General features: G+C 43.9%; 1 protein-coding gene across 1 annotated transcript in view; it reads right to left on the bottom strand.

Moving 5' to 3' along the window:
* The window catches only part of LOC127007352 (uncharacterized), a 208165-nt gene extending 203367 nt beyond the window's left edge, over nucleotides 1-4798 (bottom strand). Inside the window, exon 1 of the mRNA XM_050878219.1 lies at nucleotides 4565-4798. The gene's annotated coding sequence lies outside the window, so the exon portion shown is untranslated. The remainder of the gene's footprint in view (nucleotides 1-4564) is intronic.
* Nucleotides 4799-10645: the final 5847 nt, after the last annotated feature.

Consider the following 10645-nt stretch of genomic DNA (forward strand, 5'->3'; position numbering starts at 1 on the left):
GTCTCTTATCTTCATGTAATATATCTATCTCTCTTTTTCTAACTTATACTAAACGAAAAATTCTTAATGGTTATCTTTTTCGTAAGCAAATTTCTACAGCTGTCTTAATTAACCCCTAATACATATACAGAATCACTCGTCTCTTATCTTCATGTAATATATCTATCTCTCTTTTTTCTAACTTATACTAAACGAAAAATTCTTAATGGTTATCTTTCTCGTAAGCAAACTTCTACAGCTGTCTTAATTAACCCTTATACAGGAACCCCGTAACCGTGTCATCTATAATTCAGTATTTTCATCTTCTCTTCCACATTTCACCTCGTTCGTTTTTTTATCTTTACTAAATAGCCTTTTCTCCCTCTCCTATTACCCTTCCTCTCACTCCACACACACCATCACCACCGCCATTACCTCCCTTATACATTTTTCCCTGCATTCCACAACGATAACATTTTCCTCTTTCACCACATATCAATATCACTATTACCCTCCCTGCACGTCTTTCCCTACACAACACCGCAACCATTACTATAGCATTCCCATTATTCCCTTGAACCCTCGTACCATTCCTTCCATCACCGTTACACTATCTCTCACGCCACAATACCTCCAGCACCATTTACCTTCCCTGTGCCGTTTATCCCGTCACTGTTACCATTCCTTTCTACTGCACATGTACCTCCACCATCGTCACCATTGCCTAGCTCCTCTTCATCCATCACTCACTCCTCTTTGCATTCATTCATCATCTGTCACACTCTTGTTATTTCTGTTCTTTATAATCATTTGTCTGGTAAATACTCGTAAACGATTAATTAGACTTGGTAATTGGCGAAGATGGATGTTGTGCCTAACGTAACTTGTATTGGAATCCGTTTTATCGTACACGTATACTACAGCGTTCTTTACAGTCCTCGGATGTGTGTGTGTGTGTGTGTGTGTGTGTGTGTGTGTGTGTGTGTGTGTGTGTGTGTGTGTTTCCCCTCCCTCATACCACAAGAGATATAATAATTAATTCGTATCCAAATGAGATCCCGTGATAGTATTAAGAGTCTAGTTATAATACCCGCCAATTAATTATTTAGGTTACAGTGGAGTCCTTTAAGGCAAGCTAGTGACTCGAAGACATAATTTCTCGTAATATCTACAGACACCGCCGCTCCTTCCCGCGGGCAGCCCGACAGACTTGACGGCGAGACTGTCACACGTATCAGGAGACATTTCGCCGCCCAAGAGCACATATTTGACAAGGCTTTCGTAGGAGTTGTGGGCATTTCCAGGGGTAGTTTTATGACCCTGGTGGTAGTCTGACCCTTCTTCTGTACCATGAACCTAAAGAAACACTCATTAGAACCCGACTGATCCCCTCTTTGACCTTTAGAGATAGGTGATGTGAGATGGCAAAGCGTCTTTTAATACCAACCTGTGTGTGTGAGAACAGAGACAGCAGACAGACAGGTTTTGAGGGGAAAGAATCTTGACTTCTTACCTCCAGAGCATCGACTTAACAGAAAAATCCTTATAGTAAAAATAAAAATACAGGGACGGCAGGAATACGTAACTGGTCGGGAAAGATTTAAAAGGGAAAAGAGCTTGACTACTGAATTCCAAAGCATCGACTTCAAAGGAGTTTTCGCAGTCTTATGAAGAGAATAAACTGTAGAGTAAAAATATATGAGAATGGCAGGGATAGCTAGTCGAGAAGCAGAGGATGACAAGGTAGAGTTTATGCCTTTGATCATGGGGGTTAAGCGGAAGTATTCAAGACTAGATGAAAGGGTAGCGATTAAGGGAAACGATTTATTGAGAAGCAGGAAAAAAAAGCTAGCAAGGCGTAGTATATTTAAGAGTAAAGTTGAGTATATTTGTGAGTAGAATTGGAAGCTGTAGAAAGCAAACACACACACACATACACACACACACACACACACACACACACACACACACAGGCGAGGAGGGAGAAATGAGTAATGCAAGAGACATAACAGAAAGAGACTCAGGAAGAAAAAAAAATACTAACGACACGGCAATTCAAGAAAAGGAAAAGAAATAACATGAAACAGAAAACAAGAAAACAGTAAGACACAGTGAATGAGAAACACACACACACACACACACACACACAAGCCAACCAACCAGCCAGACAAACACCACCCAAAAATAAATCACCGCGAAAAGAAATGATAGTAATGAGCGACAAGGCTGCTCAAAGAGTCTGCAAAGGAACAAATCTCTCAAAGGTAATTCTCGGATGTTTTGGATACATGACGTGACCTTTTAACGCACGCCACCGCCAACCATTTGTTACATTGCTCCGGTAGAGAGGAAGAACATGATTTTATACCACGCCATCCGTCTGTTGTGCATGCTAATGGTAACTATACGCTACATAAGTGTATCTGACAGTTCAAGGTATTTTTTTCAGGTCGTCGCACACTCGGACAAGGGACTGACGCTGTGTTGTGGGGATAAAAAGCTGTATATGGAAGTTGTATTTGGAATAATGGGGGGTGGATAGAGTTTATTTATGGCGATTTTGAAATGTTGATATATACGGAATTAGAAATTTTCCTTTGCTGAAGTCGTTATACCGCCGGGCAAAGGAATAGTAATAGTTGTGTGTGTATGAAAATTAATCACTTTATAATAAGAAACGAAGGCAGATGCAGAGGCTTATATAGTATGTTTTGTTGTTGTCAAAGTAGTCACACAATCGGGCGAGGGAGTAATATTTTTTTTGTGAGGAAGAAAAAATTATGCATGCACTACATAGCGAGGAATGGAGATATTTTTCGTTTATACAATACGAATTTAATGTTGTGGAGCATAATTCAAGTTTTTTTTTTCGGAAACGGGCAAAGACTTTCATGAATTTATACACTGCCTCCTAAGAAATAAGAGGGTACACGCATGGGGTTTATTTAACAAGAATTTAATGTTGTGGAGCATAATTCAAGTTTTTTTTTCGGAAACGGGCAAAGACTTTCATGAATTTATACATTGCCTCCTAAGAAATAAGAGGGTACACGCATGGGGTTTATTTAACAAGAATTTAATGTTGAGGTGAGCAGTTCAACATCACTTCTGGTCGTATAGGAGGCGAGCAAGAGGGTAGTAGTAATAGCTGAAATATGGAGCATCGACAAGGCACAACGTAATTAGTTATTATCGCAAGTCAATTGGTGAAGAAAGTAATAGAGTTGTTTGTTCAGCCAACGGGTCGATGGAGAGAGAAGGAGCAGGGCCGACGAACAAATAATTGCAATGGGTTGATTGATCACGCACTCACTACCTCCTTCCCTCCGCTGTTTATCTTTGTACGCTCACCAATTTACTCCAGGCTACCTCTGCCCTGCCCTGGCCCGCCCTACCCTGACCTGCCTTGCCCAGCTCACCCTTCACCTCACACGCTCATCTAGGCTCTACAAGCACGCTGACCTGCACACACACACACACACACATATACACACTCACACACATGTAGACCCAAACTTACACGTCTCATCACGTTTCTCTCTCTCTCTCTCTCTCTCTCTCTCTCTCTCTCTCTCTCTCTCTCTCTCTCTCTCTCTCTCTCTCTCTCTCTCTCTCTCTCTCTCTCTCTCCTTGTTTTCGTTTTTTCGTTTGTTTATAGTTTTCACCCCGCCTCTAAAAGTCTAAATATAATGAAGCGTAGGAGTGCCACAGACCTCCCCTCCGTCTGTTCTCTCGCGCCTCAGCTCTGTAGCTACACGCGGGCCTTCACACACTTGGGTATGTAAGCGCTTCGTTCACAGATTTTCCAGAACGCCGCAGGTAAGGATACGTTGATTATTCGTTCCTACACTACATTTTTTTTTCAATTATCATCATTATTTACGTGCGTGTTATGTGTCGAGTGTAAGGAAATCTGTCCCTCCCTCCCGGTCACACCTCGACTGGCTGGGGAAGAGGTCACCCTTTTGGCGACTGACCGAGCATCATCCTCTTACGCATGCTACTTCTTTGTTGGCGTTCTTGTGCTCGAGGACGGCAACTTTCACAGCGAGGGAGGAGGCGCGTTGAGTGTTGCGAGGCGCGACATGCTGGCCTGGACACTACCAGCTGCCCGGCGCCCGCTCGGATCACCGGCAAAGTATTTCGTCGCGTGCTCTATCACTTACTTCTCTGTGTGAATCCTGTTTTATCTTCTTGGTGTATACATACATACATACACACGCACATACACACACACACTTAAATTTGTTTGATCACGAGATTTTTATTAGCTGCCCTTCCCTCCAGGACCACAGAACATGTATTCACGTGGCCGCTGTACTGTTGCCCGCGTGTGAGAAAGTAGTGTGCGTGGGCGGGTGTTTAAGTACGGGTGGGAGTGTGTGTGTGTGTGTCGGTGTAGTGAGGGAGTGGGGTGTGCACGCCTCGAGGGCTGCATGTGTGATTGGTTGGTATGCGATGGTGGTTTGCATTGGTACCATTGTATGGGTTGGCAACAGGGAATAAAAGTAAAAACATTCCTTTTCAGGGCTGTTCTGCACCAAAGTTCGCACACAAGTACAGCGAGCACAGTAAGTATACATACCAAAGTGTTTCTAGTAAGTGCTGCTCAGTTGCAGTGTTGTCACCTGCATGTTAAACATGACTAGTGTTTTGACACGGACAGCGGCAAAAAGTCTAGACAAGGCCTCAGCTTTCCTTGATAAAAGTCTGAGAACACGACAGTCTTAGTCAGCGAGCGCGCTTCTGTAGCGTCTACGGGAAAGACAAACGATATACATCCACCCTGTGCGGATGGCAGGAGCCAACTGAAGCCCCTCCTCTCGTGAACCCGCCCACCGAGGTGCGCCCAGTGCCACTCACCTGCAGCTTCAGGCCGCCCATGCGCTCTCAGCCCCTCACCACGTGCTGGCTCACAGATACCGCCATCTTGCAATGACTTCACTCAGGAGGAAATTATTGCGCGCTCCAGCCCTTGAGAAGCAGGGAGAAGATAGTCTGCCGCCACAGTGCCTAGAGCCGACCCAGCTGAGCCGCGCCGAGGAGAGCGGCTCCACCTCGAAAGTGCCTCTTGAACTGTTGCACATTTTAGCATGACAAGCGACTCTGTTTTCTTCCTTTTTCCTTTTATTGTTTCTTTCATACAGATGCGATATCTTTGGGCACATGTTAATGGCTTAATGATGAAAGATTACCTTGTCCATCTAAGCTTCTCTCTTGAGCTTTGTCCAGCTCTTCCAGTAATTCTAAGCTCTGGTGGTGTGTTTCGGACGCGTCTCTTTCTTGAGTGCGTCCAGATAGTGCAGTCAAGGTGGCGGCGGTGGAGGCGGTGGCCAGGACGGAATAGGAGGAGGGGGAAAGAGGAGGAGGAAGGAGAAGGTGCCAGCGTTCCAGTAAATACTGTCCACCCACCATGCACCCGCCCACTCACACCCAGCCCCACCCATCCCGGGAGCGTCCTGGTGAAGGGTGACGCTTACTGCAGCAGTGTGTGTGTGTGTGTGTGTCGGCAGTATTTCACACTGACGTAATAATCACAACATACATGATATTTTTGTATGTACTCTTAGGTGGAAGTGGCAAGAAGCAACTGATCTAAGGAAGTTGATATGATTACAAAACTTTCCTTTTCTGTACTGCAAACTGAATTAGCTCAAATCTAGAGCATTCAAATATAGATAAAAAAAAAAGTCCCTTAAAATATGCAAGAGGTTCAGAAGAAATCCGCAGCCATAGTCTTCTTGAAAAGAGCACATCTCATGTCATCAACCAATTTTTCGCGTCTTTTCTAGCTGCAAGTTGAAGGTGGTGGATGGGAAACAGGTGAAGCAGGTCACTGATTTATATTTGCAGTGACTGAGCTGTATTACTGACGCTGAACCAAGGAAACACAGCGGGGGCAGGGAGAGTAGCACACGCTGGCCGGAGCTGAGGGGAGCGAGGGACGTGAGTGGGTGAGTGTGCTGAGGTGGGTTGAGGTGGGTTGAGGTGGGTTGAGGTGCGGAGGTGGGTTGAGGTGGGTGAGTGTGCGGAGGTGGGTTGAGGTGCGGAGGTGGGTTGAGGTGGGTTGAGGTGCGGAGGTGGGTTGAGGTGGGTGAGTGTGCGGAGGTGGGTTAGGGAGAGTGTAGAATTATAAATACATTTCTGGTGGTGAGGAATATCGGAAAATTAAACCAGCCAGTGTTCACGCGAGCAGGCAGGGACAAAGCAAAAAAGTCTCTAAATAAAGCTTATAAAATGTGAAAAATACGGGAAATCTATAAAGACTCGAAGCTAGTCTAGAACTATAAGAATATTGCAAAAGAAAAGGTAAAACGTTAAGAGAAGACTCAAAGAATCTCTAAGTGAGTACTGAGATTGGGAGGGCAACAATAAATAAGTGAAAAAACTGTTAAAAGGGGAAATTGCAAAAGGGGAATTTCAAGGTGGGCTCGAGAAGGAAGCGAGACACAGCGTAATGCCTTCCTCGTAGACAGGGAAAGATTACGAAGACAAAAAAAAGCAAAAAAGGAATCCCTAAGAAGAAGAACGGAGCGCCAAAATATCTTGCAAAGAGGAGGAGGAGGAGGAGGAGGAGGTGTCAAGCTAACCATAAATGATAACAAAAGCAAAAAGAAGGAAAAGCTGATAAAAAGAAATGCTGGTAATTATGTCGAAATTGAAAGTAAAGGAATTAAAGTAGTAGGCGATTGTAGCGGATAACATATTGCATAGATGATAAGCAGATAAAAAAAAAAAAGACAAGCTTGATTTAGGAACACTTAAAGGAAACTAAGAGAAAGAGAGAGGAAGAAGTGTTCAGGGCGAGACAAGCGCGTCACAGGCAGCGGCAAAAGAAGTAACGAAATAGAAAAAGAAGAAGAAGAATAAGAAGAAGAAGAAAAAGAAAAAAGAAGTAAAGAAAAAAAATGTAATAGTAGTAGTAGTAGTAGGAGGAGGAGGAGGAGTAAGGCGCCTCCGCTGTGCAGTCATTAGCATCCCTATAACTACGAATCTGCTGGTCTGGGTTCGAATCCCGGCCTGGGCAGTCGACGTGTAGGCCACTCAGCTATTCATCCTTCCGTTCGAGATGGCCGATAAAAGGGTACCTGGAGAAACTTGGGGAAGGTAAACTGTGGTGACCTAAATGTTACCTTGGCCTGTGTCGGGCTGAGGGCTCTCTCCCACCACAGGCTCAAAGGGCCAACGGGACGGAGATGAGCACAGCCGCCACGCGCAGCGAAAGATAAAGGAAAAGAAAGAAGAAGAAGAAAAAGGAGAAGAAAAAGAAGAAGAAGAAGAGAAATGAAAATAAAGTTGTAAAAGAAAGAAAGAAGGAAGGGGGAGGGAAAGAAGAGGAAGAAGAAAAAGAAGAAAAAGAAAAGATAGAAGAAAAATAAGAAGAAGAAGAAGAAGAAGAAGAGGAAGAAAAGACAGAAGAACAAGAAAATAGAAGAAAACAGAAGCAGAACAAGAACAAGAAAAAAGATACTTCATAAGACAAAGGACGGAAGGGAGGCGGAGAAGACGGCGGCGGGGATTGCAGGGACAGGATGAACGCGAGGTGGAGTAGAGGATGATGGGGATGGAGTGGAGGCGGCTGGAGGTGGAAGAGAGGAGACTGGGGATGGAGAGGAGAAGGCAGGGGATGGAGTGGAGGAGGAGGCTGGAGATGGAAGGGAGGAGACTGGGGGTGAAGTGGAGGAAGCTGGGGATGGAGTAGAGGAGGCAGCTGCATGGGGTGGAGTGGTAGGAGGAGGCTGGGGCTAAAGAACCACTTGGGATGATTAGTGATAAACACGGAGCCTGAAAAAGCCTTGAGACGTATCGGCCACATCAATATCAATTTTCTTGCCGCCGGAGGAAGAGGATGAAGAAAAAAAGAGAGAGAGAGAGAGAGAGAGAGAGAGAGAGAGAGAGAGAGAGAGAGAGAGAGAGAGAGAGAGAGAGAGAGAGAGAGAGAGAGAGAGAGAGAGAGAGAGAGAGAGAGAGAGAGAGAGAGAGAGAGCGAGAGGAAGAAAGGAGGAGGAGGAGGAGGAGGAGAAAGAAGCGAAGAGAAGGAAGGAGGGCAAATACTGAAGGAAATAAAGATGAGGTGAGTTGACTGGCTGAAGAAAAGAAGTGAGGGTAGAGATGTAGTAGTAGTAGTAGTAGTAGTAGTAGTAGTAGTAGTAGTAGTAGTAGTAGTAGTAGTAGTAGTAGCACCACCACCACCAGTAGCAGTATAGGAAGCGAAGATGTTGTGATAAAAAGTCCGACAGATCGTCCGTAAAACTAATAATGGAATATATGATGGTAGAAAACCGTGGCGTGGTAGTCGCTGGATGCTCCTTTGTTGTTGATGTCACACCTGTTGATGTACACAGCTCGAGACTGGAGGCTACGCGGCGCTTGACCTCTGACCTTGCAGATCTTTCACACTGGGGCAGAGGAATTTAGTGTGCTTTAACCCGTCCGCTGCGATTGGTACAGATTTCGCCTTCACTGGTAACCTGGTAACACATACACTCCCAGGTCTTTCTCTGCCTCTGTGCTGGATAGTGGAGTGTTTCCCATGTGGTATTGGTATGATGGATATCCCCTCCCAATGTGCAGGACTTTACATTTTTCCTCATTGAATTGTAGCAGCCACTTTTTGTTCCATTCCCGTAGCTTGGTGAGGTCTGACTGTCGGAAATCCGCAGCCAAGGGGTTAATGCCTCAAAAGCTCAATTCGTCCATCTGAGAAACCTACACAATCTTCCAGGCACCTAGCTATCCCGTATTCCTTGATCAAACACACACATCTCCATCTACATTAAACATTGTCGGTTTATCTTTAACTCAAAATTTCAACTATACACTTCACGTTTCATCCATTTCTAAATCAGTTTCTTCGAAGTTAGACGTTCTGTATTATTTCTTCCAATTACCTCCACCTTCCAGATCCTAAATGTCACACTAGCCTTGCCCCCTCCCCCTTTGTATGGTGTAAGCATCAGATGTGGAAAGGGTTCCCCCCACAAAGCTATTTTTGGACAGAGTATAATTAGAGGCATTTCGCCTCATCAACTACCGTTCTCTTACTAACTGTCACAATGTTGCTTTCCTTGGTATCTTTTATTGCTATTTTCATGCTAACTGCTTTTAAATTTTCTATCTACATGCCTCTACCCCTCCCGCGACCTTGCTGCACACAACTTTCTACTCTAGCTCACCTGTGTGCTGCTCAACTTCCTAATGTAAGTGTAAATCAGAATCTTCATTCTTATATCCAATCACTGGTAAAGACAGGAGCAGCCTTCATTCGTCTGTATTTACTCCTTTCCACGACTTCAACCCTTTCCAACAAGCAAAGCCATGTAGTCGATGCAAACAAGACTGAAAATTTTGAATGAATGATGATATTGGTACCGTCAGTACATTTTTAAGCATAGTTTGTTGGTACTCTGTACCAGTACATTTTCTATTTTCACTCATCCTTTAATTAAAAAGATATTTGAAGACCACGTATGGCCAATTATGGTAGTATCATTTTAAATTTGGCGCGTGTTATCCACAGAGTTATATACGTACCTAGAGAGCGTCCGATATTCCTCTGTATTGTACTGTGTGACGCCAGCATCCAAACGCGGCGGCGATGTTGCTGTGTCCAGTTCACGCAAAGCTGACAACTTCACACACCTCCCTGTCTCCCAGGTTCATAACACCACAATTTGACATCAAGAAAAACTGAGGTTGCCATCGTCTTCCTGAGAAATTCTGCATAAATTGGCAACAATAATGTAAAAAACTATATATAAAATAAATGTGTATAAAATAATGTAAAGTATATATATATATATATATATATATATATATATATATATATATATATATATATATATATATATATATATATATATATATATCTATATATATATATATATATATATATACGAAAATGAGGGTCAAATAGCTCATAAATATATTACCACACTTATTTTCATTCTTTTCCTTAGTACTCAACTATTTTTCATCGTATCATTTTATTATGCACTGTTCCTGAATCAACACGGTTTTCTGATTAATGTTATCGAATACGTTCCAATGTAAAATTATCTAGAAGTCCTAAATTGCCTTTGAACATAAATTGTGCCGTGAAGGAGTTTATTCGCCTCGGGATTCGTTTACCCTGCAGCCCCACGGCCCAGACCCATACGGAAGGCGGTGACGGAGTGGTCAGCGTACAGGCGCGGTGTCCTGGAGCACCCGGATTCAATCCCCGTCCGCCGCGACAAGCTCACAATTTTCAGTCATTGCCGAGTGGCCAAAGACTACCCACATGCTACCTGATGTTCACCTATCAACCCGCTCTCAAGCGAGGAGGATCAAGTGGAGCTCCAGGGAGCACAATGAGCCAAGCGAGAATGGCGCCATTATAAAACACTTGCCTGCACCACAAACGGGCTTGAGCGAACCAACAGGCGACAGGTCCCATCTTGAAAACCTACCGGCGCTATAAGCTAAACGTAAAAAAATGTACTTCATTTAAATGCTGTTACTGTTTTCATTAAACAGAAACAATCATTAATACTTTTTTTTCCTGATATTTTTCCTAGCAAAATGTAACACTTTTTTTCAGTTACTTTTTCCTGTTACTTTCTTTCCGAACACCTCTTGGCTTCACCCACCAGCCAGCCACTGCCACTTCCTTCCTCCATGCTCC

The sequence above is a fragment of the Eriocheir sinensis genome, chromosome 3 (assembly GCF_024679095.1).
Source record: "Eriocheir sinensis breed Jianghai 21 chromosome 3, ASM2467909v1, whole genome shotgun sequence".
Taxonomy (NCBI): domain Eukaryota; kingdom Metazoa; phylum Arthropoda; class Malacostraca; order Decapoda; family Varunidae; genus Eriocheir; species Eriocheir sinensis.